Here is a 22,833-nt window from a genome sequence, read left to right on the forward strand (position 1 = left end):
ACTTTTAAGTCTTTTAAGAGAAAGGGCAATGTGACTGTAATGATGCTCAGCCTCTGATCACCAGGGTATAACAATTTGCTTCATTACCTGCAATTAGACACAAGGTAAGAGGGGGAGAAATAGAATTATTATTTTTTTTTTGTCAGGAGAGTGATCATTCTTTAGGGAACAGTTCTGTTCAAGATCTAGATTATTGAAAAGCTGCTGGCTGGATGTCATTAACTGCAAAACAATGCACAGTAGCAGTCTGCTGTGGCATCTGAAATCTGGACCACACTCTTCCTTTCTTTTCTTGAGGTCTAGGTTTTCAAAAGTGACTAGGCAGAAAGAAGAGAGATGAGTTTGGAAGACCCAAATAAAGACTTTTTAGAAACTACTATGGATTTTCTCCCCAAAACTCATTTGAAGGTACAAGAACTTAAAATATGTGATCTCTTGAAAATTGTGGCATAAAGACTCAGCAGAAAAGTTCAGTCAAAGCAATGAACATGCATTCCTTGGGCACCTGGCTGGGGAGTCTATCAAGCACTTTATCCCTAGTACACATGCATGGAATATTAATATAAAATCAATCTTAAAAATAAATAATAATTTGGAATAGAAAAAGAGCTACTGAAACATGAGGGGCAGTACCTGCTATGGAAATTTCTCAGCATCACGACCCAGCTGTCACATACATGACCAAGAGTGGGCTTAAGGGCTGTGGATGGGAAAAGCGCTGCTCAGTGCCATCCTTTACTGCTGATCTCTCCAGCCACAGCAGTAGATGATCTCAATGGGTTGCATATGAATGAAAAGTACATGAGCATTTAGCCTTTAAAATTTATACCTTTTCAGAAGATTTCCACAACAAAACAAATCACATTTTCAAATACAGTCTCTATATTTCCATTTCAGGACACTATTGCCCAATGTCTTGCTCTTACCTATGGTGTTCAAGGACAGCTTGCAAGACTGAGACTCATCCCAGACTGTTGCATGAGATGTCCCCAAATTAAGTAATTTTACCATGCAATTTAGTTATTCAAAAGCCACCAGGAAGCTCAGAGCTTAAATCTAAGGCACTGCAAAACCTGTCACCAAATGTAATTGGTGTTAAATATTCTTGGGGTTTTGTGTATTCCCAGTGTCACCAGTTCTGTTTAGTTAGCTGAAAGAGCAAATATCAGAAATTGGTCTGCTCCTGACCACTCAGCTCAAAAGACTGCATGAGAAAGAGTGTATTTCTAGCAGAAGAAAGTGCTTCAGATTTTATCATTTCCCTTATAGTTTTCATTGATGCACTCCATTCCCCCTGCATTGATGTGCTGCAAATTAAAACTAAAATCCACACAACTGATTATTTGGATTAGACTGCTTTATTCTAACCAAACATTTCTAATACTTATAGTAAGATTAAATGTGTTGTTAGGGCAGATCCTTAACTGAAGCACATCCTGCTGCACAGAATCAGTGGGACTATAGTACTGAATATTTATCTTACCTTGTAGAAAAACCTGAGTTCTGTAAGATTTTGCAGCAGTCAGGATTTAGTTCCCACTGCAAGAACTAGAAATTTAATTTGTCTTCATACAATTGCATCTTCAGTCTCCAGAAGCTTGAGCAATGGGACTAGAAAAGATGGTTCAGTTTTGCTTCATACTTAATGTTTTCTTTCCCTTTGCAGTGCCATAACCACGCAGAGGTAAAGAATATTTTCCCATGAATTTCTGCAGTTAGTTGCTTCAGTATAAATACTGAATTCTTGTTTCTTAATTTGTACAGGTATTGTAGCAGATTGACAAAGAGATGTATTTCTGCCATTAAGGTAAGGAAATTTTGAGTCATAAAACGAAAAAATTTTTACTTCCAACTAAGAGTAGCAGAACCCTAATTGTAAAAATTATGCCATCATAGCAAGAAATGTACATAACAGCATGTGATCTTCTACCCAAATAAATTGAAAGGATAAGCCTTGTATTTTAAGCAGCAAACACTCTGTTATTCTTTAATGAATTGATATATTTTAGTGAATGACTTTGTACAAAAGGTGTATCTGTAAATAATGTAAGCTCTTTGAAGGACCTGACAAACAAGAAAAAGGCAACTTTCTCTAAGTATTTAACTTGCTGGGGCTTCACTGTTCAGTTCTGAGTTACAAAGAGAGCTATTATTTTTATCTGAATTGTTATCCAAATTCTGGTCAATAATCCATCACTAACAAATACATTATTTACACTGAGGTAACAAGTATAATTAATAAGCAAGATAAGCACATGATCAGAAATGTGATCTTTCTTTTTCTGTTCTTTACATTGATATCACTAGGACAATATCAGGTAGATGCACCTAATTCTAATTTGGTGTCTGGACCGAATCAGCTGTTCACTGCAGAAGGCACTGGGGTGGCATCTTTCAGTTCTGTGTAAGTTGCACAGAGGCCTGAGCTGGAAGGTTTGGTTCTGGAAAGTAAGTCCTTCTTCCACTGAGACTAATGGGAATGTCATCTTCATGACTTGTTCCCATGACTTCATGGGAACAAACTGCCATTGTGGATCTTGAACATCTTCTGTATTGTTTGAAACTCGGGGGAAAGGCTGACACTTGCTTTTCCAGTCTGGACCAACACTGATCCATGAGGAGAGATGTAACCCTAAAAAGAAGAGTTTTGCTATAATTTTTCAGCTGAGTTGTCATTAAGGCCTCATCTTCACTAAAATGAGACTTCTGTACCCTATCTTCTTTCACTCCTTTTCTTAATATACTTCTGTTTGCAGAAACTGTATTTTTCAAAACACGTTAATTGACATTATGGGAAAATGACATCTCTGCTTTTACGTCTCCTTATAGGCAGTTTTAAGGGATAGCCATATACATATTTAACATTGCTATCCAGGCTGCTCTTTGTTATCTACTAAGCAGAACATGTTATTTTCCAGCAACATATAAAGCAGGCAAATGGCTGCTCATCATCCATTTTTCAAGCATGTTGTACATACAATTCTCTCCTGGCTAATAGCTCCTTCTATTGTCCATGATTTATCATTGTCAGTATTCTTTACATTTCCTGTTTATCTATTTTGCTGGAACTCTGTCCATTTTAAAAGGACATCCTAGATTTAATTAGCCCATGCAGCATTTTCTCACACAGGCTAAAGCAAACATTGTTTTGGAGGATATGGGAGTATAACTTTCACTGGTATGTTTTTGCTCCAATTCTTTCTCTTCCTGTCTTTTTTTAACTCTTCTAAGGCACTATAAAGTAAGTATCAAAGGTATCCTGGGTAATTAGCCATTACAGTACTGTCACAGAGGCTTCTGCAGTCAATACAGAGATAATTTGGGCAATGGTGAATGACAGCGTTGTCCAGACTTTTGGGATAATCAAGGACACATCCAGCTGTACCAGACATCTGTCAGACCCATGAATCATTTCAAGTAGCTTTGTAATAGCCAGGCAACTAGAGCAAAGATAAACATTCCAGCAGCACATAGCCACAGGGAAAAAATACTGCTCCTACCAGAAAGCATTTACTTGGTCTATGCTGCAGGCCTATCGTTCAAAGCAGAAGAGGTGCCATGCACATCTTTCTGATTTTAGAAGGGGCATATGTTTGTAATGTTGCTTAATGTAGCAAGAGAACTGAAATAGCATACCCTACACATGCATACACATATTCATTAGAATAACTGGGGCAAAAAGAGAGTCAGAGGAAAAGTTGCAAAATCCCAAAGACTGAAGTAATCTTGATAAATGCTATGTTCTCCCTTTCAAATTAGAATATTTTTACTCTTTACATTGGCCTGAATTTACTAGTTTTATATTTTTAGATTTTGCGTACATCCAGTGAGATTGTTACTTACTCTAAATGTGCATGAAGATTAGGAAGGAGCTAGAAAACTCACTTGTACTTCCCTGTTGCTGTCACCTTATTCATGTACTTGCATTGGAGAGCTGAAAGAAAACAAAGCCAGTGCTGCACTTTGATGTCCTGGGGAAAGCCTGGGGGTGAAGTCGAGCTGGGAGGTTTGGATTTTGCAGTGCCACTGTCACCTGCATGGCTGTGGGCAAGTTTCCTGTGGTCTCTGTGATTTGGATTCCCCCTCCAATTAGGCAGCCCTTATTTGTGAAGCATACTGACATAAATCCTTTAGATTAAGTTATTCTTTCTGCTTTGCAGGTGGGTGGAGATTGCTGCTTCATCTAGCACATTGGCTCACAAGGATGAGTTACGATGAAGGGAAAACAACTGGCAGGATGAAGTGAGCCAGTTTCCCTTCCCTGCTTGAGGTGACCACAGATTATGGAAGTGAGCAAGGACCAGCCCAGCTCAGATTCAGACAGTGTGGTTTTTGCTGCACTCTGCAGGCAGCAAAACTATATGGAATCATTCCTAATAATTCCATTAAAATGCTATAATTACACCATACAGTGAAGGAGATTTCTGAACAATTGTGAGGTGTCTGTCATACAAATATTTGCAATAGAATTCTTTGAGATTTAATTCTTCACATGGCATTAAAATGGTTTGTGTTTTTTCCTTTCTGTATTTTGCATGGCACTGCAGGGGAAAGAGTGCTATTAAGACTGCAGGGTAGCAACTGATAAACTTTGTTAAGCTCCATTCGAGAATCCAAGAGGCTAAGAGCAAAGCAATGCAGTCAGAGAGGACTCCTGGAGGCTGTTGCTGGTGAGTGGAGGGGTGGTATGGGAGGAGGAGCTGGGCTGGGAGGCTCTGGAAGCAGTCGGTGATCTGGCAGAATGCAGAGATTGATTTGTTGTGAGGGGTACGAATGCAGCAATTGCTTTTGGAAAGCAAGAGGAAGAATTACTGGTGAGACATCAGAGGTTATGACTGACAGATTGGTAGCTTTCCAGTGACAGACTAAGGGTTGTTGAAGTATTTGGGGAGAAAGAGTGAGCCCACCACAGAGAAAATGCCATGCGTTGAGGTTGCTTCTCATTATGAAGATGAAGAATTGTATCTTGAAAAGTTGACAGAGATGTTGACAAACTGTTGCTGCATCCTCTAAACTTGCATTTGCCTTTGTCCCCTGCTTTGGCCTTTTTCTCTCCCACTGTTCCCAGCTGCTGCTGTAGTTCAGTGCCATTGTCACTTAGCTATGAAGTTTGAGTGATTTAGGAGCCTGGGCTCCTTTTTAACAATGAAGGTCTTCCTCTCATTTCCATTCACGGGTATATTTCTCTGTTGTGATACCAAGCATGCTGGATTGCCAATTTCTAGAAATCACAGAATGGTTAAGATTGGAAAAGACCTTATGATAAACCCTTGTTTGTAGAGCATACTTGCTCAGGGCAATGAGGTACACTTTAAAAAAGCACTAAACTTAAGCCCATGTACTCCCACTTGATTTCTGTGTTCTCTTGGCCTCAGTTGCTGGTAGTTCTGTACTGACCTACAGTGTAAATTACTTCAGTTCCTAGTCCATAGGTCATTGCCCATACTGTTTTGATATAATGGTTCTTCTGTAAGATTTTGCCTCAGTGATTAAATACACACACAAAAAATCAGATCCAGATTTTGTGTCATGGTGCCTTCTCAGGTTTGCAATTCTGTGTCCCAGTGGAAAATGATGCAGCTGTTAGTGATTGCAGCATCCCTCCAGTTGTATTGGCTCCTTAATGTCACCATTTGCATTGCTAAATAATTTGATCACTGATAAGAAGGAGTAGTTATTGACTGGAATAGACAGTAATAACACCCCATCACTATATCTATTTGATTTGTAGGTTATTTCTGCTATTTCAATTTCCCAAGTTTATGTTTAGAAAGATGCTGTTGAGTTCAAATATCCGGTTTAGGATTTGATTTATTGTGAAATTATTTTTAGCATCTTATAGTAGCAATCTCTTGATTGTCACCTACCCTGTCATCCTCAAGCTTTCTTTCAGTATCTTTATGGAACTGCTCAGGCCTATTTTTGCTTTAAAATAGTCTCTAGCTGTATAATTACAATTCATTTTTGCTGTGATAGTCTTCAAGCATTTTCAGCTTGTGCAGACCTCCAGAACCAGAATTCTCCCTGCAGCCAAAAGCCCTGAGCATGTTCATTATTTCTGTGAGGAAAGCACTTCACTGATTTTGCAGTGTTGCAGCAGGGAACCTTTAACTTTATTTGCTTTTATACCTGGCTTTGCACAGTTGTGTTCATTCATAAATATGAAAACTCACTTCTCTTACTTCCTAAATGTACATATAATTCTTCCACTGGAAATCCTATGCAAACTGTCTGGTTATTTTTAGCTCTTTATGCAGATTACCTCTCTTAAATACACTGCTATCATATGATAGGCTCTCTAGGGCCGTTACTGTTCTCTGTTCTTGTGGTTTAATTTCAAGCAGGATTATTTCTAGTCAATGGGTCAGACTCTTTAGACTGGTAGAGCCCTGTCAAGTACAAATAGCAATAGTCCTGAGGAACTCATTGCCACAGGATTTCCTAGAGGCCAAAATTACACATGAGTGTCCTGGGCTCAGCAGTAGCAGTCATTTTTCTCCTTCTCTGTAGCTGGTGCAACACTGTGCTTTGACTTTCAGCCTGGGAACAGAGCTGATAACACCAATGGTTTTAGCTGCTGCTCAGTAATGTTTACTCTGACCAAGGACTTTGTGAGTCTCATGCTTTGCCAGGGAGGAGGGGAGGCCAGGAGGAAGCAGAGACAGGACACCTGACCCAAGCTAGCCAAAGAGGTATTCCATACCACAGCACGTCATGCCTGGGGAGGTAAGTGGGAGTTAGCCTGGAAGGGCACGCTCTTTTCTGGGTCGAGCTTGTTTTGGCGGGTGGTATCATATTCTCTTCTCTTCTCTAAATGAAAGAGTCCAGAGAAAACCTCCAATACAGCAAGTCCAGAAGCAGCTGATTACTGTAAACTAGGTTAATCTAGCTGTGGAAAAATGACTCTGCACATATATTTTAAATTCTCTTTCTAAAGAACCAGAGCTATTGCAGAGGAAGTACAGGTGTAGGTGTCCTAAAACAGTTTATACTTTCAGGCACTTTTTGTGCCCTTTGGATTCGTGTAAGACTGTTTTCGGAAAACGGCTTATCAAAGACACATCAAACGTGACCCAAAGTATCTTAAAAATTTACAGGAAATGCCACTGCAGTATGTCTTGTCTGAGCATGGGCAGTTGAGTTACTGCATCTGCAGAAATAGAGTAGTCTCAATAACAGAACTGCCTCCCAGTCATTACACGATCTTCCATCGGGGACAGGTTCAAAGGTCCGCAGGAAATGAGAGACTATGCCTCCTTAGAGTTATACTAATCTCTAACCCATCAGCACATGGGAAGAATCTGGCCCTGGACCTTGAGCTCACTTAAATCACATAAAGACTTAACTATCTACTATTGCTTTTTCATAATCCGCTTTAATTGTCATTGATTTGTGTGTTCAGAAGGTGCCCTGAGCTGACCGAAGCCTTTCGTACGTGTCAGCAGCTGCCTGCCTTCTCTGCAGTCCTCAAACTGCTCTACTCAGGGTCCCCCCGGAAAGCTTCTCCTGGGCAACACCTCTGTGTTTTCCAGGCAGGGTTTTTCTTACAATGCACGGATTACATGAAGCAGGTCCCTTCAGTACGTGTGTTCAGCTGTCACGTTATTACCCTCTTCCTGCTCCCATCCTCCAAGGTCATCCGCACATAAAAACGAATGAACGTATTTTAACAAGATGAACTGCAAACAGTTATTTAATCAATTATGCAGGAGGAGATTTATTACTGGAACAATCTGGATAACTACATCCCCAAAAATCACGTTTAACCAAAAGGACATATAACTTATGGTTATGCAGAAAGAAATAGTGTTTAATTGCTTGAACTCTCTGAGGAGATTAGTCCAGTGGAGACTCCAATGTGATCAAGAAATCATTTAACACATGCAAACATATTTCATGTTCTACAGCTTGAAACTTCCCATTTTAATTTACAGTAAATCTGTTGGGCATTTCAGTAACACAGAATTTGAGGTTTAAGAAGCAAGTCACTGTAATTTAAACATTATAAGGTACTTTGTTTACCTTACCTTATACAAGGTAGGGCAACAGGATTTCCATGCGGTCGTGATTTAAGCTGAACCCAGGACACATGCAAAGAAAGGATGAATCAAAAGGAGAGCAAGGTTGGTTTCTTCTAAATGTCACATGTCATGATGACCAGACTTGTATTGCACTGATCGATCATACTTCCACCACCCTGGAAAGAAGGTTCATTGTCCCTGCTAGATCTTTAGAAAGGACAAAGCCTTTCACAGCACAGGCAGCCCACAACAGAGGTATAAATGAGACAAGAAAATAGGTAGTTTAGTTGTATGACATGGTTAGCATTCCATTTGAGTAAGATGAGCATTTTTCATGAGACTAGCTTGTCTTGGTTACCTACAGATGCCCCAGTGTCACCCTTGTGGTCACAGACAGATGCTTCTCTGCCTGGTTTGTGTCCTCCTGTGCAGGGCCTGGTTTGAAGCACAAGTTGGAGGTTCAAGAGAAGAAAGCAAATATATCAGTAAGTGAGGCCAAAGGTAACTTGTATCTCAAGAGGGAGCATGACTGCCACAGGCATGTCCTCCTGAAAAATACATCTGAAGCAACTCTAGATGTCTGGAACATCATCATCTTTGGTAGCAGAAAATCTCAGTAGATATTTCAGATTACTTACTCGAGTCTGCAGCAAATATTAATTACTTGATTTTTATTTTTATTATTATTATTATTAATTATAATAAATAATAATAATAATAATGATTTTATTTCTGCCAGTAACGGCAACATAACAAAAGAAGGGAAACAACAACAGGGGGAAATGTTTTGAGTAACTATATCTTAAAAACATGATTGCTACTTTTACAATGAAGAGGTCAAAAGCACAAGTACAGAATATATAACCTCTGGTTAAATGGTACAAAAAGAACTTCCATTTCATTTGTACAGAGGAAGTTTAAGTATTAGGAGAAAGAAATTTACTGCTCCAGACACAGAAAAACAGTAAACTTGGCTGCATACGAGTTTTTCTGAGAGAAGATTTCTAAAAATGGAGAAATATCCCTCAGGGATGATTAGGAGCATTAACTTCCAGCATTGTACAAATTTTATGAGTCTTCATCACCTGATAGAAGTGTGGACCTTCATGGAGTAAATATAGCTGGCTGACAAAATAGCTTGCTTGTCTTTGCTGCCTCTCACAGGCCTTTAAATAGTTCCTGGATTCTCAGGGGTCACCAGTACAGAAGCTGTTTAGACACAGTTGTAGCTAAATGTGGTATGGTCTCAGAGCAGGGGAGTGGGATTAAGGGAATACTTTTAAGCCTCTGCCATGTATATGATTTTATAGCTGAACTTTGCTGTGTCTACTTAGTAGCACTAAATGCTGGTGGCAGCAGCAACAAAATCCTACCAAACTTGTGTGGTCCAAATCCTTGTTGCTGTAGGAAATCCTGCAGGAAAGGTTAAGGAGAGGGAATCTCCACACTGGAGCTTTGGAGACTTCTCGCAGTCAGTTGTGTTATAAGCTGGGAAGGGACTTGGCAGGCAGAAAGTTCTTTTCCTATACCTTTCAGGATGAAATTTCTGGGAGGTCTTTAGCAAGGAAAAAAGATGATGGCAGAGGCTTCTAACACTGCTTTTATTTTCATAGGAAATACTAAAGGAATAGGGTTTGCAATGTAATGACTTCGTGCCTCACACACTAACCTACACCTTTGCATTCCACTTTGAAACATAATGGTGATGTACAAAGGCAAATCCATAAACTTAGCTGATAGAGCTTCCCAAGAAGTGGAAAAGTGTTCATTAAAACTGTCCCTTTTATGTCCAAATATCCAATCAATATTTTTTTGCACATCTCTGATAGTGACTTGGTGGACTTCAAAATCGCCAGTCCAAAGAACCTAAGGAAAAAAACTTACTTTGCAGAGCATTCCTTGTGGTTATTTAATTGTAATAGTATGGTGGCAGTGGTGTATAGCCAGAATTGATATAGCTCAGATCTGTAATAATTACAGTGGTTTGACATTGTCATCCTTGTATAGCCTGCCAAGGACACGTAGTTCAAACTTCCTTAGGAGGAACTAAGTAGTCACAGCTAATCCTCAGTTTATAAATCATTTGGAAACATCTATCTTTTGTTTTCTTCTTTTTTATTTTAATATTTCTGTTGGTAATATAGATAATGTCATCTCTACAGGCCAAACTGGACATATGATTCAAAGTTATCTTGCGGGCTTTAACTAAGGTGTACTGGCTTGTACCAGCCTAAGATGGGTTCTAGTTACCAATACCCCACAAGGCCCACAATGCCTACTAGAACTGTCATAAAAGATGTAGATTCCCAAATTTCATTAATGTGCTGGATAATTAAGTCCTTTGGGTGCAGTGTCATATCATGACTGTATCACTTGAGATCAGTTGAAAGTCACTATTATCTATCGCTCCAAATCTATGGAAGATAGGGGCAGAGGACCTGAACACACATACACACACATACGCCCAAAGAAAAAAACCCAAACACCACTGTCATCTCAAAATAGCTAGTTATCTCAACTTTTAAGCTCAGCTGCCCATAACTCCAGGAGCACTATTTTTAGGTGAAATAGATGGCTTCCAGGAAAAGTAAGGAAAGTAAGAATAATTTCAAATAATTTATTTGGAAGAAATTGACAATCAATTACAGAAAATAAACAGCATTTACCTAACTATGGAACACCAGATGCTCCACGTGCACATTCAAAGGCAGGATTTTGACCTTGATCTGTATTTTCCCATCAGTAGGACATGGACAGTACAGAACATTAATTTACTCTGAAGGAGGAATTACTGAATTTATATGCTGCTTTGCATGCATTTTTGTAAGCCTTTATTCCCAGTGTACTCCCTACTGTGAAGGTTACTAATAACACCCAACAAGAGATTGCGTTTCTTTAAAACGTATTTGAATTTTTTAATTCCTAAACATTTGTAGTATGCAAAACTTGCTCAATATGTTGTCCCTGATCATCTTCTTGGAACAGCAGTAACTCTTTTTTCTGTCCAGAAAAGCCTGTTGGCTTTTACAGCATGCCATCGACCAGAATATAGAGTACCTGCAACCAATTACTTTGTGAATGAGCAATGATTCAAGAATTATTTCCTTATGTTATAGTACAATCACTTCTAATAATGAATATACTGAAGAAGTATATTTCTGTATTTCATGAACTGAAAAAGAGTTACACCATATTTTTCAAAAATATTAATATACTGCAGCACCTGGCTTTGCTATCATTGCAATGTTCTGAATATAATGGTTATAGGGAAAAAATATATAGACAATAATTTCTATACGCCTATTCTATTCTGTATCGGAGAAAGCATTGGAAATAGAGCTAGCTCCTCCCTCTTTTAACTGTAAGCTAAAGGCCAAACAAAAAAAGTTAGCTGTTAGAAGACCCTGTAGGAAAGTTCTCACACCTGCAGCTTACAGGTGTCTGAGTGACCTCTCAAGGGAGCCCTCTCCTCTCTTGGTGAGACTGTTTCTAGGCTGGTCTACCAAGTCCCTCAAGTATAGTAAGCTTGGATTCTTCTTTCATGCAAAAATCATACATGAGCCTGCTTTTCACAGAGGCATCCATCCTGAAATTCCTGACTGTGTGTCCCCAATTTACAATTAAAGAATAGTTCACTCCTAAGCATGTAGTTTTACATTTGCGTTTGTAAGAATGCCTCTATAGGTTTCACTTAGTACAGTGACCACGTTAAACCACGTAGAATTAATCTGCCATAGGAATTAGTTGTTTATTTATTATGTAAGTAGGCCTTTTATTAAAACTACTCTATGAAAACCTAATTGCTACTATAGTAATATAGCATAACAGTCCTTCACATAAATACATGATTATTATGTACAGTCACTTATCTGTGAACGAGCTCTGCTACTACTTTCCTTAATTAAGGATACAAAGGGCTCCTTCATCTTTGCATATTCCCTAGCTAGGACATTGATACTCATTATTTCCTAAGTCCAAACACTGAAACTGTGTCAAGAATGCATCTATCACCAGATGGGTACTTATAGTCAGCGGAATTTTCAACTGTGTCAGCAAATTCAGCAATTTGCAATTTCTGTATGTCTGACGCGTTTTTATTGGTGAAAATCACTTTCAAATACCAAGATCATGAGAATGATTCCTCCCTTAGTCTCCTCAGCAGTAGAATGTAATGACAGTAATTAACAGCCTGTGATTAGCAGCTACTCCAGAAAGTCTTTGAATGTTAATTTGCTTCAACTAATATGTGGCACTTCTGTGTAATGAGATCTATGCTACAGGTTCACACTGAAAGCAAATTATTTTCCACCATTTAATCATACAAATGATTCTCAGTTAATCACTTGAAGAGTAAACCTCAATGTTCTAATAAGTGACATTTGTTTTTCTGCCATTTGATTTATTACAAACATACCCAATGGTATGGAATATCAAACAGTGTTTCTTCAAAAAAGGTCATAAACACAGTTATGATATTTCTGTGGATCACATTGTAACCAAGGTGATCTCATTTTATCTTTTCAAAGCAAAGTATCTCAGTTTTCCTTTTATCCTCCTCCTTTGTTTTTGGTTCTTTATCCTCTTGTTTTCCTTGGGGTGCCTTTCTGTATGGCACCCGAAGTGCTACCCCTGAACTGCATTTCCTCCTTTCCATACATTCCCCAGAATACTAAACCAGTTGCACTTCAGTGCACTTGAAGAGGTTGAAAGGAAGCAAGACAGAATGAGCTCACATTTCCAGTGGACAGGAGAGACCACAGCAGCATTAGGAAGTACCCATGTGAATTGCTGCATTCCTTTTTTGTGTTTTACATCTGCAAAGGCTAACTATACTCTTTGCTGTTAAGAATGACCAAATTATCCCCTAGGTGGAGGAGTCAAACACGTTAGGAAAAAATATGTTTATTACATGAGTGTAAACTTGAGGAAATGCTCTCTCTGTTCTTACAGCTGTTTAGGCAAATATGCATTGTGAGCAGATACGACAGATTGCTTTTCTCCAAGGCTGTGCTTAGAAATCCATGAGAAGCATTTCACAGTGAGACTACACAGCCTCCTGATGCACAGAAAAAGTCTTTAGACAGCTGAGTATTGCAGAAAATACCTTCATCCCCCCGAGAGAGAGTTGAAGCAAAGGGAACTCCAACAGCAGGACAGAGATAGTAGGTGGCGGTGTCCATCTGATTCAGTGCTATGAGCTCTGGGACTCTCATGGGCTGCCTGCTTTCTCCTAGAAACCTATACTGACCAGAGCTCTCTGCATCGGCTTAGTCCCACCATGGGCTCTGGAGCAATACCCACCTCAGTGCACTCCTCAGCCATTCTATCTTCTAGTTCAGCTCATGTATGGGAGAAAAGTAATAGTAGATAATTACAGAGAGGTGGTTTGGGTTTATTTTTATCCTACTTTTCAAAATTCAGATTTTTAATATGCAAACACATGCTGGTTTGTCCCTCCCCATTCTGATTACTGTCTTTTCGTAACAACCTTGCTCTAGTCATCATTTTATTCAGATCTTTTGCATGACAGGAACAGCAGTAGCTTCACTTTGTAGTACTGCAGGAAGATTCAGTCCTAGAGTACAATAAACAGCACCCTTAGCTGGAGTCAAGGATGCACTAGCCCTAAATGCCTTAAGAAACCTGCCCATGGCTATGGACCAAATTTTCCCCTCTTGGAACCAAGATCTAAAGGCAAAGCATTTGGTAACCAGAGTCTCTTTTATTACTCCAGACACCCTTGGCATTGCACAGGAAACTTCATCTGACACTTTGTGCAGTCTCTGATGCTCTGTTCAGGAAACGGGTGAGCAGAGGCCCCATAGCTAATTCTGTAAGTTGGCACCTGCCAGTAGGGACAGGCTCATTTCTTATTTTAGCATCATTCACCCAGCACAAGAAGGAGGGGATTTTCAAAGTCAGCATTCCTGTGGATAGGTAAAATGAAGGGGAATGGATTCTAATCTAATTGTAAATGCCTTGTTTTTATAACACTTCTTGTCAATAAATCCTTCCATTAACAGACATGCTGGCAGCCATCAGCACAATCAAATCAAGAATCCAGCTCCCATTGTGATATTATATTTCCATCATTCAATGTTCAAAAATTTGTAGAAAGTTATACATTGAAACGGCTGATTTAAAAATGCATTCAGTCCTCAGGAACTTGTTTTGGTAGAAACACTGAGAATCTCCCAGACTGTGGGACCATGTTTTCACCTTTCTGCCTTTCATGTTGAGCTTAACACCTGAAAGAGGACTTATTCAGAAACCTATCTATAGCCTGAGAACAGGGTTGGGAGTGGGAGATCTTGACCCTCAATGACGTTTTTTGCAGCTGAGTTGCTGTGTGGGTTTAAGCAAATTATTTTCCAGTCATACGGTGAAGGCAAGGACACCCCTCCATCCAAGGATGAGTAACGTTGGCTGATAATTAGTTAGTATTTTTAAACATTTGGCATTGCATATAAAGACGTGAGCTCAATACTTTTTCCACCGTATTGCATCTATCACTATAGAGTCAGTCATAGCGGTTGAGATATGTATGTTGTAATTTTGGTCGCTGTCCAAGTTTGTTCAAACTGATGTCAGTCATATGCAGGAAAGGGGTATTCTTAGCTTTCTATTACTTTGCTGCCCCTCCAGCCCTGAATCTCCTTTCATTTCTCTAGTTTTGTCTGTATACAGACTATTATGTCCTCTCTAGATATTGAAAACTGGTACCACATATAGCTTAGTAAGCCAAATTCTAAATCAGCTGGCCCATATTCAGGTTACTCAAGATTAAATATAACTCTTATTTTAAAAACCAAAACAAAACAAAAAAAGAGATTTTGAAGTAGTTTAGCTGGTACGCTATTCGTTTCTTCTTTTCATTTGTTTCTTCTGTTCATAATCTTTTTATTACAAGCATACAGCTCCATCCACTTCTAGCAGCATTCCTCCAATGCTATCATGAGATTCACTAGCAATGTTCTGTAAATGCCAGCCAAAATCTATCTGCAAGAACATCTGCTCAACAGTGCAAAACTGATGTAATTACCAACCATCATCTTTTATCCTCCTGCTGGGGCAACTGCTCCAGAGCATGACTTTTTGCCCTGAACTAACAAGATCCAGAAACTTGCTGTTATGTACAAATCCTGCCACAGAAAACTAACACAGCTTATACACAAATTCTAGCAGAATCTCTCAGCTACAAGAGGTAACAAATACCCAAGTGGCATGGGTCTTGTGCAAATGGTTAAAATTTTCTGTGCTCTTATTTGCTGCTTCTGCTTCATACTTTGCTGCTCTATGGGGTTATTTAAAATGGTTGGCACCAGTCATACAAAAGGATTGTTTTCAAAAAATATGTAATTATATAAGTGAAAAGGATGCTGCAGATGCTCAAATTTGACTGTAACTAAATAATAGGTTGTATGTATGTGTTGTGTAATGGATGATGGATACTGGGAGATGGATATTCTGTACGAGAAAATACATACAATAAGGATACACTGAATTTGCTTGTAGGAAAACCACAAATTTACACAGTTTATGGTACTGGCAGATAAACATTGCAGAAGTCTTCAATAGATAGCTTACACCTTTCAGCAACTTTTTTCTATGTACTTGTATCTTTCTCTCTGAGAATCGTTCCCAAAATTGCAAACCTCCAAGAGTTTACAATTAATTGCAATTTTGTCTCTCAAGCAATCTGATAAGGAAATGGTTCCCTTGTCCTTGTAGAAAACAGAGGAGCCACATACCCTGGTGGCAGGCTTCACATCCATTGTCTCTGGTTGACTCTTCAGTCATTGAAAATGTAATGTGCATCCAAAGCATAAAACTCTGACCAGCAAAGGTTATAATTGCAGGGTCATACATTTCTGAAATAACATTGGTTTCACCTCATTCCTGGGAAAGGGAGCTCTCCTTCCTGAGCTGGATGAGCTCTACCTCAAGATCACATTGGGATGAGTGTGCAGTTTAGATCGCACCTGTAAAACCTTGCACCTTAGGTGATCAGGAAAAATCACATGAAGTACAGTTTTCCAGTCATACTGTTCAAAAAAGCAGAGAAACCTGGATTGCTGAAATAAAATGACCCCACCAAACCAATAATATTTAATGTGCAAATGCAAAACATGAAGGATGAGGTTTCCATTGTATTCCTAAGTAAATACATTTACAAACCATAGCTAAATTTCTGGCTGAGCACCCAGTCAGTGTTGCCTGCCTAAAAAATTTGTGCCTGTGGGACAAAAGGCATGAGTTCCCTGTTAAGCAACCTCTGCTTCTGCATCATTTCTGTGGCTTCCAGGGTGTGGATTCCTTCTTGGAGATAGTACAGGCAGTTGAATATTGGTACTGTGTGGTATTGCTTGTCATATAAATATATTTCCAAGCAGAACACTAGGATTTGCACATTCTCTGCTATACTCTGATCTTGAGTTACTCTCAATCAACGCATTCAGCATTGAGGTCAGCAGGGCTACACTGTGCTGCACCAGCAGAGAACTTCAGTCAGCCTTGGTGACTTAAATACTGCAAAAATATCTGCAGTGGCACCTATTCGCTTCTTCATGCAGTTGCCCAACACTTTTTGTTAAACCTGTTGATATTTTTATTTCTTTGGACAGCCTTCTTATTGCTAAATGTCTGCACTTCATCATCTGAGGAAAGAAGCAATTGCAATGACAGGACTAGACCTTGTTATGGTATGAGTAATATTACACACAGTCCAGCACTTCTGGAGGGAATCTTGAATGCTGGTGCCTTATATACATGATAAAGAAGGGGAATTTGGTTTGTATTTGAGATAATTTATGGTATAGGCTGCCTCATGTGTAGCCGCTGCTGTGCTGTTGTTTCATGCCAAGATTCGTTATACATAATGGGCTGGCTAACATCTCTGGGACTCCTTAGAAGATGTGTTAAAGAGCCCTAAAAGAAAAGTATGCAGATTATAGCTTCCCATGTTTTTTGTAAATGTTTCAGACATTTGGAACATCATTAAAATTTTAACAAAAGGAACAGAAGGAAAGCACAGTGCTAAGTATTTTCTTCTTCCTACTCATTTTTTGGGTAATGAATTTTCTGCTTATGGAAGCATATTTTGTCTGTTGTTGTTTGCCTGTTGATTAACAAAGGGCTAGAACAGTTATTGTATTGCTTGCTGAAAGCAATTTGTGTAGTGCTAAATATCTTCCATGTAATTCTGGCTTCCTAAATTTTTTCTAGTTTGTGCTTATGGAGAGAGCATATAAAATGGAGATAAAAGCCCATCAAATTAGAACAGTGTGCTTCTAGATCCACTTAGCATTTCTTTTGCAGAGGGATGAATGGTAAGGGAAGGGTAAGCTGGGACAGTCAGGCTGTACCAGTACACTACACAACATACAGTTACAAAAAGTGAGCTAAATTCCCAGCTACAGTGCAGCTGGAGGTCTAACACACATTGCTGGTGAGACTTTCCTAGAGAGCAATCCTTAACATTTCTATGCATAGTTCACTTGGAGGTTCACCCCTGTCAAATTTTGACATCAAATGCACAAATAGAAATCCAGAATAACACCAATAAAACCCATGGCCACATGATACTGTGCCAGTGAGAAGTGTTGTGACAGCTAGCACCAATTCTTGCCTTTTTGCCTTAAGAAAACCTGCACCATCCTGAAGGGTTCTAACACAAAGTGCTGTGAATATGATGGAAGAACAGAGAACTAGAGAAGAGGCTGTGGGCTGCCAGGATGCAGCAGCCCCTCTGGTCTTTGTGGGACCCTGGTGTGGGTAAGGAGAGTCTTTTGGGGCTGGGCACAGGGTCACTGGTGAGTGGTGGGGCAGGGGGCAGGGACAAGCAGGTCCACACAAGCACAGTGGGAAGCTGGCAGAGGAATGGGAAGTCTGCATCTCCTTTGCTTCACTCAGCAATACAAACACCATTGAGTGCAGTCTACTCCACTACTCTGCTGGTCCGCATATGCGCCTATGTGCAGCTTTCAAGTCCTGTTTGCATTTGGATGAATGTCTCATCAATGATCACCTGGACTCATTGTGTATGCAATGCTATGGCTATTAGTCCCTCTGGTATTTCCAGCTCCCTGAATTTTATTTGGGTTTAGAGCTAGTGGTCCTTAATTTTTAGTGTGAGCACAGCTTCAGATACAGGATTCAGTACTTATATTTTATTTAAAACACAGGACTTGTTACTACAGTGCTTTTAACATTCTAATATACACATAAAATTTTTATGCTCACTCTCTTCCTGAGAGAAGTCTTGGGTATAAAACAATTTTTCAAAGAAAGAAGGAAAAAAAAGCCATATAACAGCCCTGCTTTGCTTTAATTTTGGGTCCATGAAGATCTCTTTCTATGTGTGAGTGATATCAGTGAAAACAAAAGCACCAGAGAACAAAGCACCAGAGCATTTTAAAAAGCAGCTTGTGTCTATGCTGGCCTTGGCACCTTGGCACACTGCAGGTTTGGTCCCTTCTAGGCAATGAGGGCAAAACTGCAAATGGCTGGAGGTGGAGGCATCCTGGCCACCTCTCTCCAATGTCAGCCAGGTATGGTGCCAGAGGAGAGCTGTGGACTTTCTTCAGTTGATTTTAGTGCTCTCCCCGCACATCGCTTTTCCCCTATTTCAGTTTCCCACCCTAAACACATACATGTTGCCTGGACATGATGCCAGTGATGAGGTGAGGTACAGCCCAAATGTGATGCAAGCTTTGTCCCCACCTGCAGAAGGCACAGAAACAATGTGTGGGAGCACGAGGTGATGGTGAGTCCCATGTCTGGGACCCTGCAAAAGGGTAAGGGAAATGCCCAGGTTGTCTTTACAGCACTGCTGGCCTTCCTGCTTATGCAAATAAAGCAGGAATCCATCATGTTTATGCCCAGGTAGTTGCAGGCAGCAAGAAGTATGACAGCTATAAGATGTGTAGGAATAGGACACTTCCCTGCTGCTGTCCCTTCTGGTATACTGCATCCATTGACACAAAACCCATTCCCTGAGGCTATTATCGATGTAGTATGGCTGAAGATACTGCAAATTCCAGCTGGCTGTCACCTTTAAGATCTGTACCTGCTATTTGCATCTGGGACAAACAAAATTCTGCACCCCTTAAAGGGACTTTATGTTCACTGGTCATTTTTCTTCCATGCAGAAGCTCCTGCTTTACCAGGAAAATGGTGGTGTGTAATAATTGATTGAACACAGAAAGCCTGAACATGTCTACGAGGACTGAAAGCCTGAACTACCTACCAGGTCTTCATCACAGGTTTATCTGCGGTCAGCTACAAGAAGCTGAACCTTTATTGAAAATGAATCAGACAGAACCAGGTCCTCTCTTAATGTTCAAAAGAGTTTGATTATCTGTTTGTTGATACAATAAAATGTTTCAGACACTTTTTCAGTGCTCCACCTCTGACAACGTTCAAGGCCAGGCTGGACACAGCCTTGGGCAACAGGTCTAGTGTGAGGAGACCCTGTCTGTGGCAGGGGGGTTGGAACTAGATGATCTTAAGGTCTTTTCCAGTCCAAACCATTCATGATTCAGTGCTTATTTAATCTTGCTTTTCATCTGCTTTGACAACATACTACAGTAAAAATGCTAATTATTATTCTTACTATTTTCATCTGGAAGAGTAAATAGCATGGTAAAGCTGCTTATGGTGTATTTTCCACCTGGCTGAAATGAGGAATTACTGGAAATCTCACATGAAGTTCTGCTCTTACAAGATTTCCAAACATGAATTTGCGAATTTTATTAACAAAGCCAGGTCAGCTGCAATGTATGAGATTTGGTTTTTACTTGAAGAAAAAAAGTACAGCTCAAAATTAATTATGCATGCTTATGTGTGAGTGAACACCCTCAAAATCTATATACAGATTAGATTTATAGAGTACAATTCAATACCTTTTTACAAAGTAATAAAAGGATTTGCAGATTCTCATGAAAAACATCAATATATTTTACTTTTAATAATGGAAATGTTTAATAAATAAGATCCAATTATCAGCTTCATGGAGAATGCAACACAAAACCTTTTCTTTCTATATCTGTGCATTTCATATTTATTTTTTACCAGTCTTCTCAACTTGCTTTTATTATTCCTCCAGTTTATTTCTTTTTTCTTTACAAGAGACCTTGGCTAATTGTTTTACTCCTTTTACTTTGAATTTCAGGGTGAGTAGTTTAATGCAGAAAGGTTGCTTATTCTTGTAAGCAAGTCTGGCAGGAAAATGGGTGTTATTTGGTTCAGTGTTTTTTTTACATATAGCATGACATAATTATTTTTATATCTCTTGGTTGAAAGAGAATCTCATGATCTACTGTCCTTGGAAGCTGTTCTCTGAGTATTTTCCTGTATTTGCTCTGGAAATTCAAAACCAAATTTCATCTCAATGTAAATAGATATAAAATAATCCAGTCTATTTCAGTGGATTCTCTCTTGCTTATACTAGACTACTAGCTTTTACCTATTACTTAACATCAAATGGTGATCCAGAACTTAAAGAAGAATTTATTTTTCAGAGATGAAGTTCTCTTTTCTTCTACATCAGGCTTCATAAGTACAACTGCTCTAGGAGTAGGTATCACTGATTATATATATATATATATATATATATATATATACATATATATATTAGGCCATCATATTTGAAAAGGCCATCATATTTGAAAAATCATGGCAGACAGGTGAAGTTCCTGATGACTGAAAAAAGGGAAATATAACCCCCATTTTCAAGAAGGGGAAAATGGATGACCCAGGGAGTTACAGAGCAGTCAGTCTCACCTCTGTGCCTGGCAAACTCTGGGAGCAGATTCTCCTGGAAGGCATGCTAAGGCACATGAAAAACAACAAGGTGCTTGGTGACAGCCAACATGGCTTCACTAAGGGGAAATCCTGCCTGATCAATTTGGTGGCCTTCTGTGATGGGGCTACAAAAGTGATGGACAGGGGTGGAGCAGCTGACGTCATCTACCTGGACTTGTGCAAAGCGTTCGACACTGTCCCACATGACATCCTTGTCTCTAAATTGGAGAGACATCAGTTTGATAGGTGGACCACTCGGTGGATAAAGAACTGGCTGGATGGTCGCACTCAAAGAGTTGTGGTCAACGGTTCAATGTCCGGCTCAAAACCAGTAACGAGTGGTGTCCCTCAGGGATCGGTGTTGGGACCGGTCTTGTTTAATATCTTTGTCTCTGACATGGACAATGGAATTGAGTGTGCCCTCAGCAAGTTTGCCGATGACACCAAGCTGTGTGGTTCTGTTGATATGCTAGAGGGAAGGAATGCCATTCAGAGGGACCTTGACACACTTGTGAGGTGGGCTGATGCCAACCTCATGAAGTTTAACCATGACAAGTGCAAGGTCCTACACCTGGGTGGGAGCAATCCCAGGCACAGCTACAGGTTGGGCAAAAAGGAAATTCATGGTAGTCCTGCGGAGAAGGACTTGGGGGTGATAGTCAATGAGAAAATGAACATGAGTCAGCATTTTGCACTTACAGCCCAGAAAGCCAACTGTATCCTCGGCTGCATCAAGAGGAACGTGACCAGCAGGTCGAAGGAGGTGATTGTGCCCCTCTACTCTGCTCTCATGAGACCTCACTTCGAGTACTGTGTGCAGTTCTGGTGTCCTCAACATAGAAAGGACATGGAACTGTTGGAACAAGTCCAGAGGAGGCCACGAGGATGATCAGGGGACTGGAGCACCTCCCATATGAAGACAGGCTGAGGAAGTTGGAGCTGTTCAGCCTGGAGAAGAGAAGGCTGCGTGGAGACTTCATAGCAGCCTTCCAGTATCTGAAGGGGGCCTACAGGGATGCTGGTGAGGGACTCTTCATTAGGGACTGTAGTGATAGGACAAGGGGTAACGGGTTGAAACTTAAACAGCAGAGGTTTAGACTGGATCTAAGGAAGAAATTCTTTACTGTTAGGGTGGTGAGGTACTGCAATGGGTTGCCCAGGGAGATAGTGAATGCTCCATCTGTGGCAGTGTTCAAGACCAGGTTGGATGAAGCCTTGAGTGATATGGTTTAGTGTGAGGTGTCCCTGCCCATGGCAGGGGGGCTGGAACTAGATGATCTTGAGGTCCTTTCCAATCCTAACTATACTATATCTATATATGTGTGACCTTCATATTAACACTTCAGATAAAGTTATTCCCCTTTGCTACAGTTACCTACTCCTTTGAAGAAACTTCATTTCCGTTCCTTCTCCTCCAAGCTCTGAAGAGCAGACTATAATTTCAAAAATTCAACAGTGGTCAGACATCTGTACATGCTTATCTAAGTGCAAGATATTCAGAGTGAATGTTGTAGTGTGTGATTTGTGGTAGACTTTTAAAGGCACCCAAGAGCTGCCTATTTAGCCACACAGTGGCAGGACCCTTACTGACCCTCTGTGGGGTGCAGGAGGCCCATCTGTGGCAGGGCGAGCAATCCCTGTTGTAAATAAGTAAGGATGATGCTCTTAAATTTTTTTTCTTCTTCTTGATGCTGTATTTGGGAGCATGGATTAAGTTAAATCTTATTGGCTCACTCGGCTGGTGCCACTCTTCCTCCCCACAGCCAAAAGGACAAGTGGACAGGTCATTTTCTGCTTTATTAAGAGATTTGAAGGTCAGAGCATCAAAATGGTAATTTCAATCAGAGCCAGTCTGGTTGCCCAGCAGACTAACGGAGCTACTGTAGGTTGTAGATCTTAATGCATGTGGAGACTGTGATCTAATTCTGAGCTCTGCTTGTTGGGTCAGATCTGGTTGAGTCAAATTGCGATGCATCAGCCCATCAGGTCATTCCTGAGAGGTTGCCTC

This window comes from Melopsittacus undulatus, chromosome 8, assembly GCF_012275295.1.
Source record: "Melopsittacus undulatus isolate bMelUnd1 chromosome 8, bMelUnd1.mat.Z, whole genome shotgun sequence".
Classification (NCBI taxonomy): domain Eukaryota; kingdom Metazoa; phylum Chordata; class Aves; order Psittaciformes; family Psittaculidae; genus Melopsittacus; species Melopsittacus undulatus.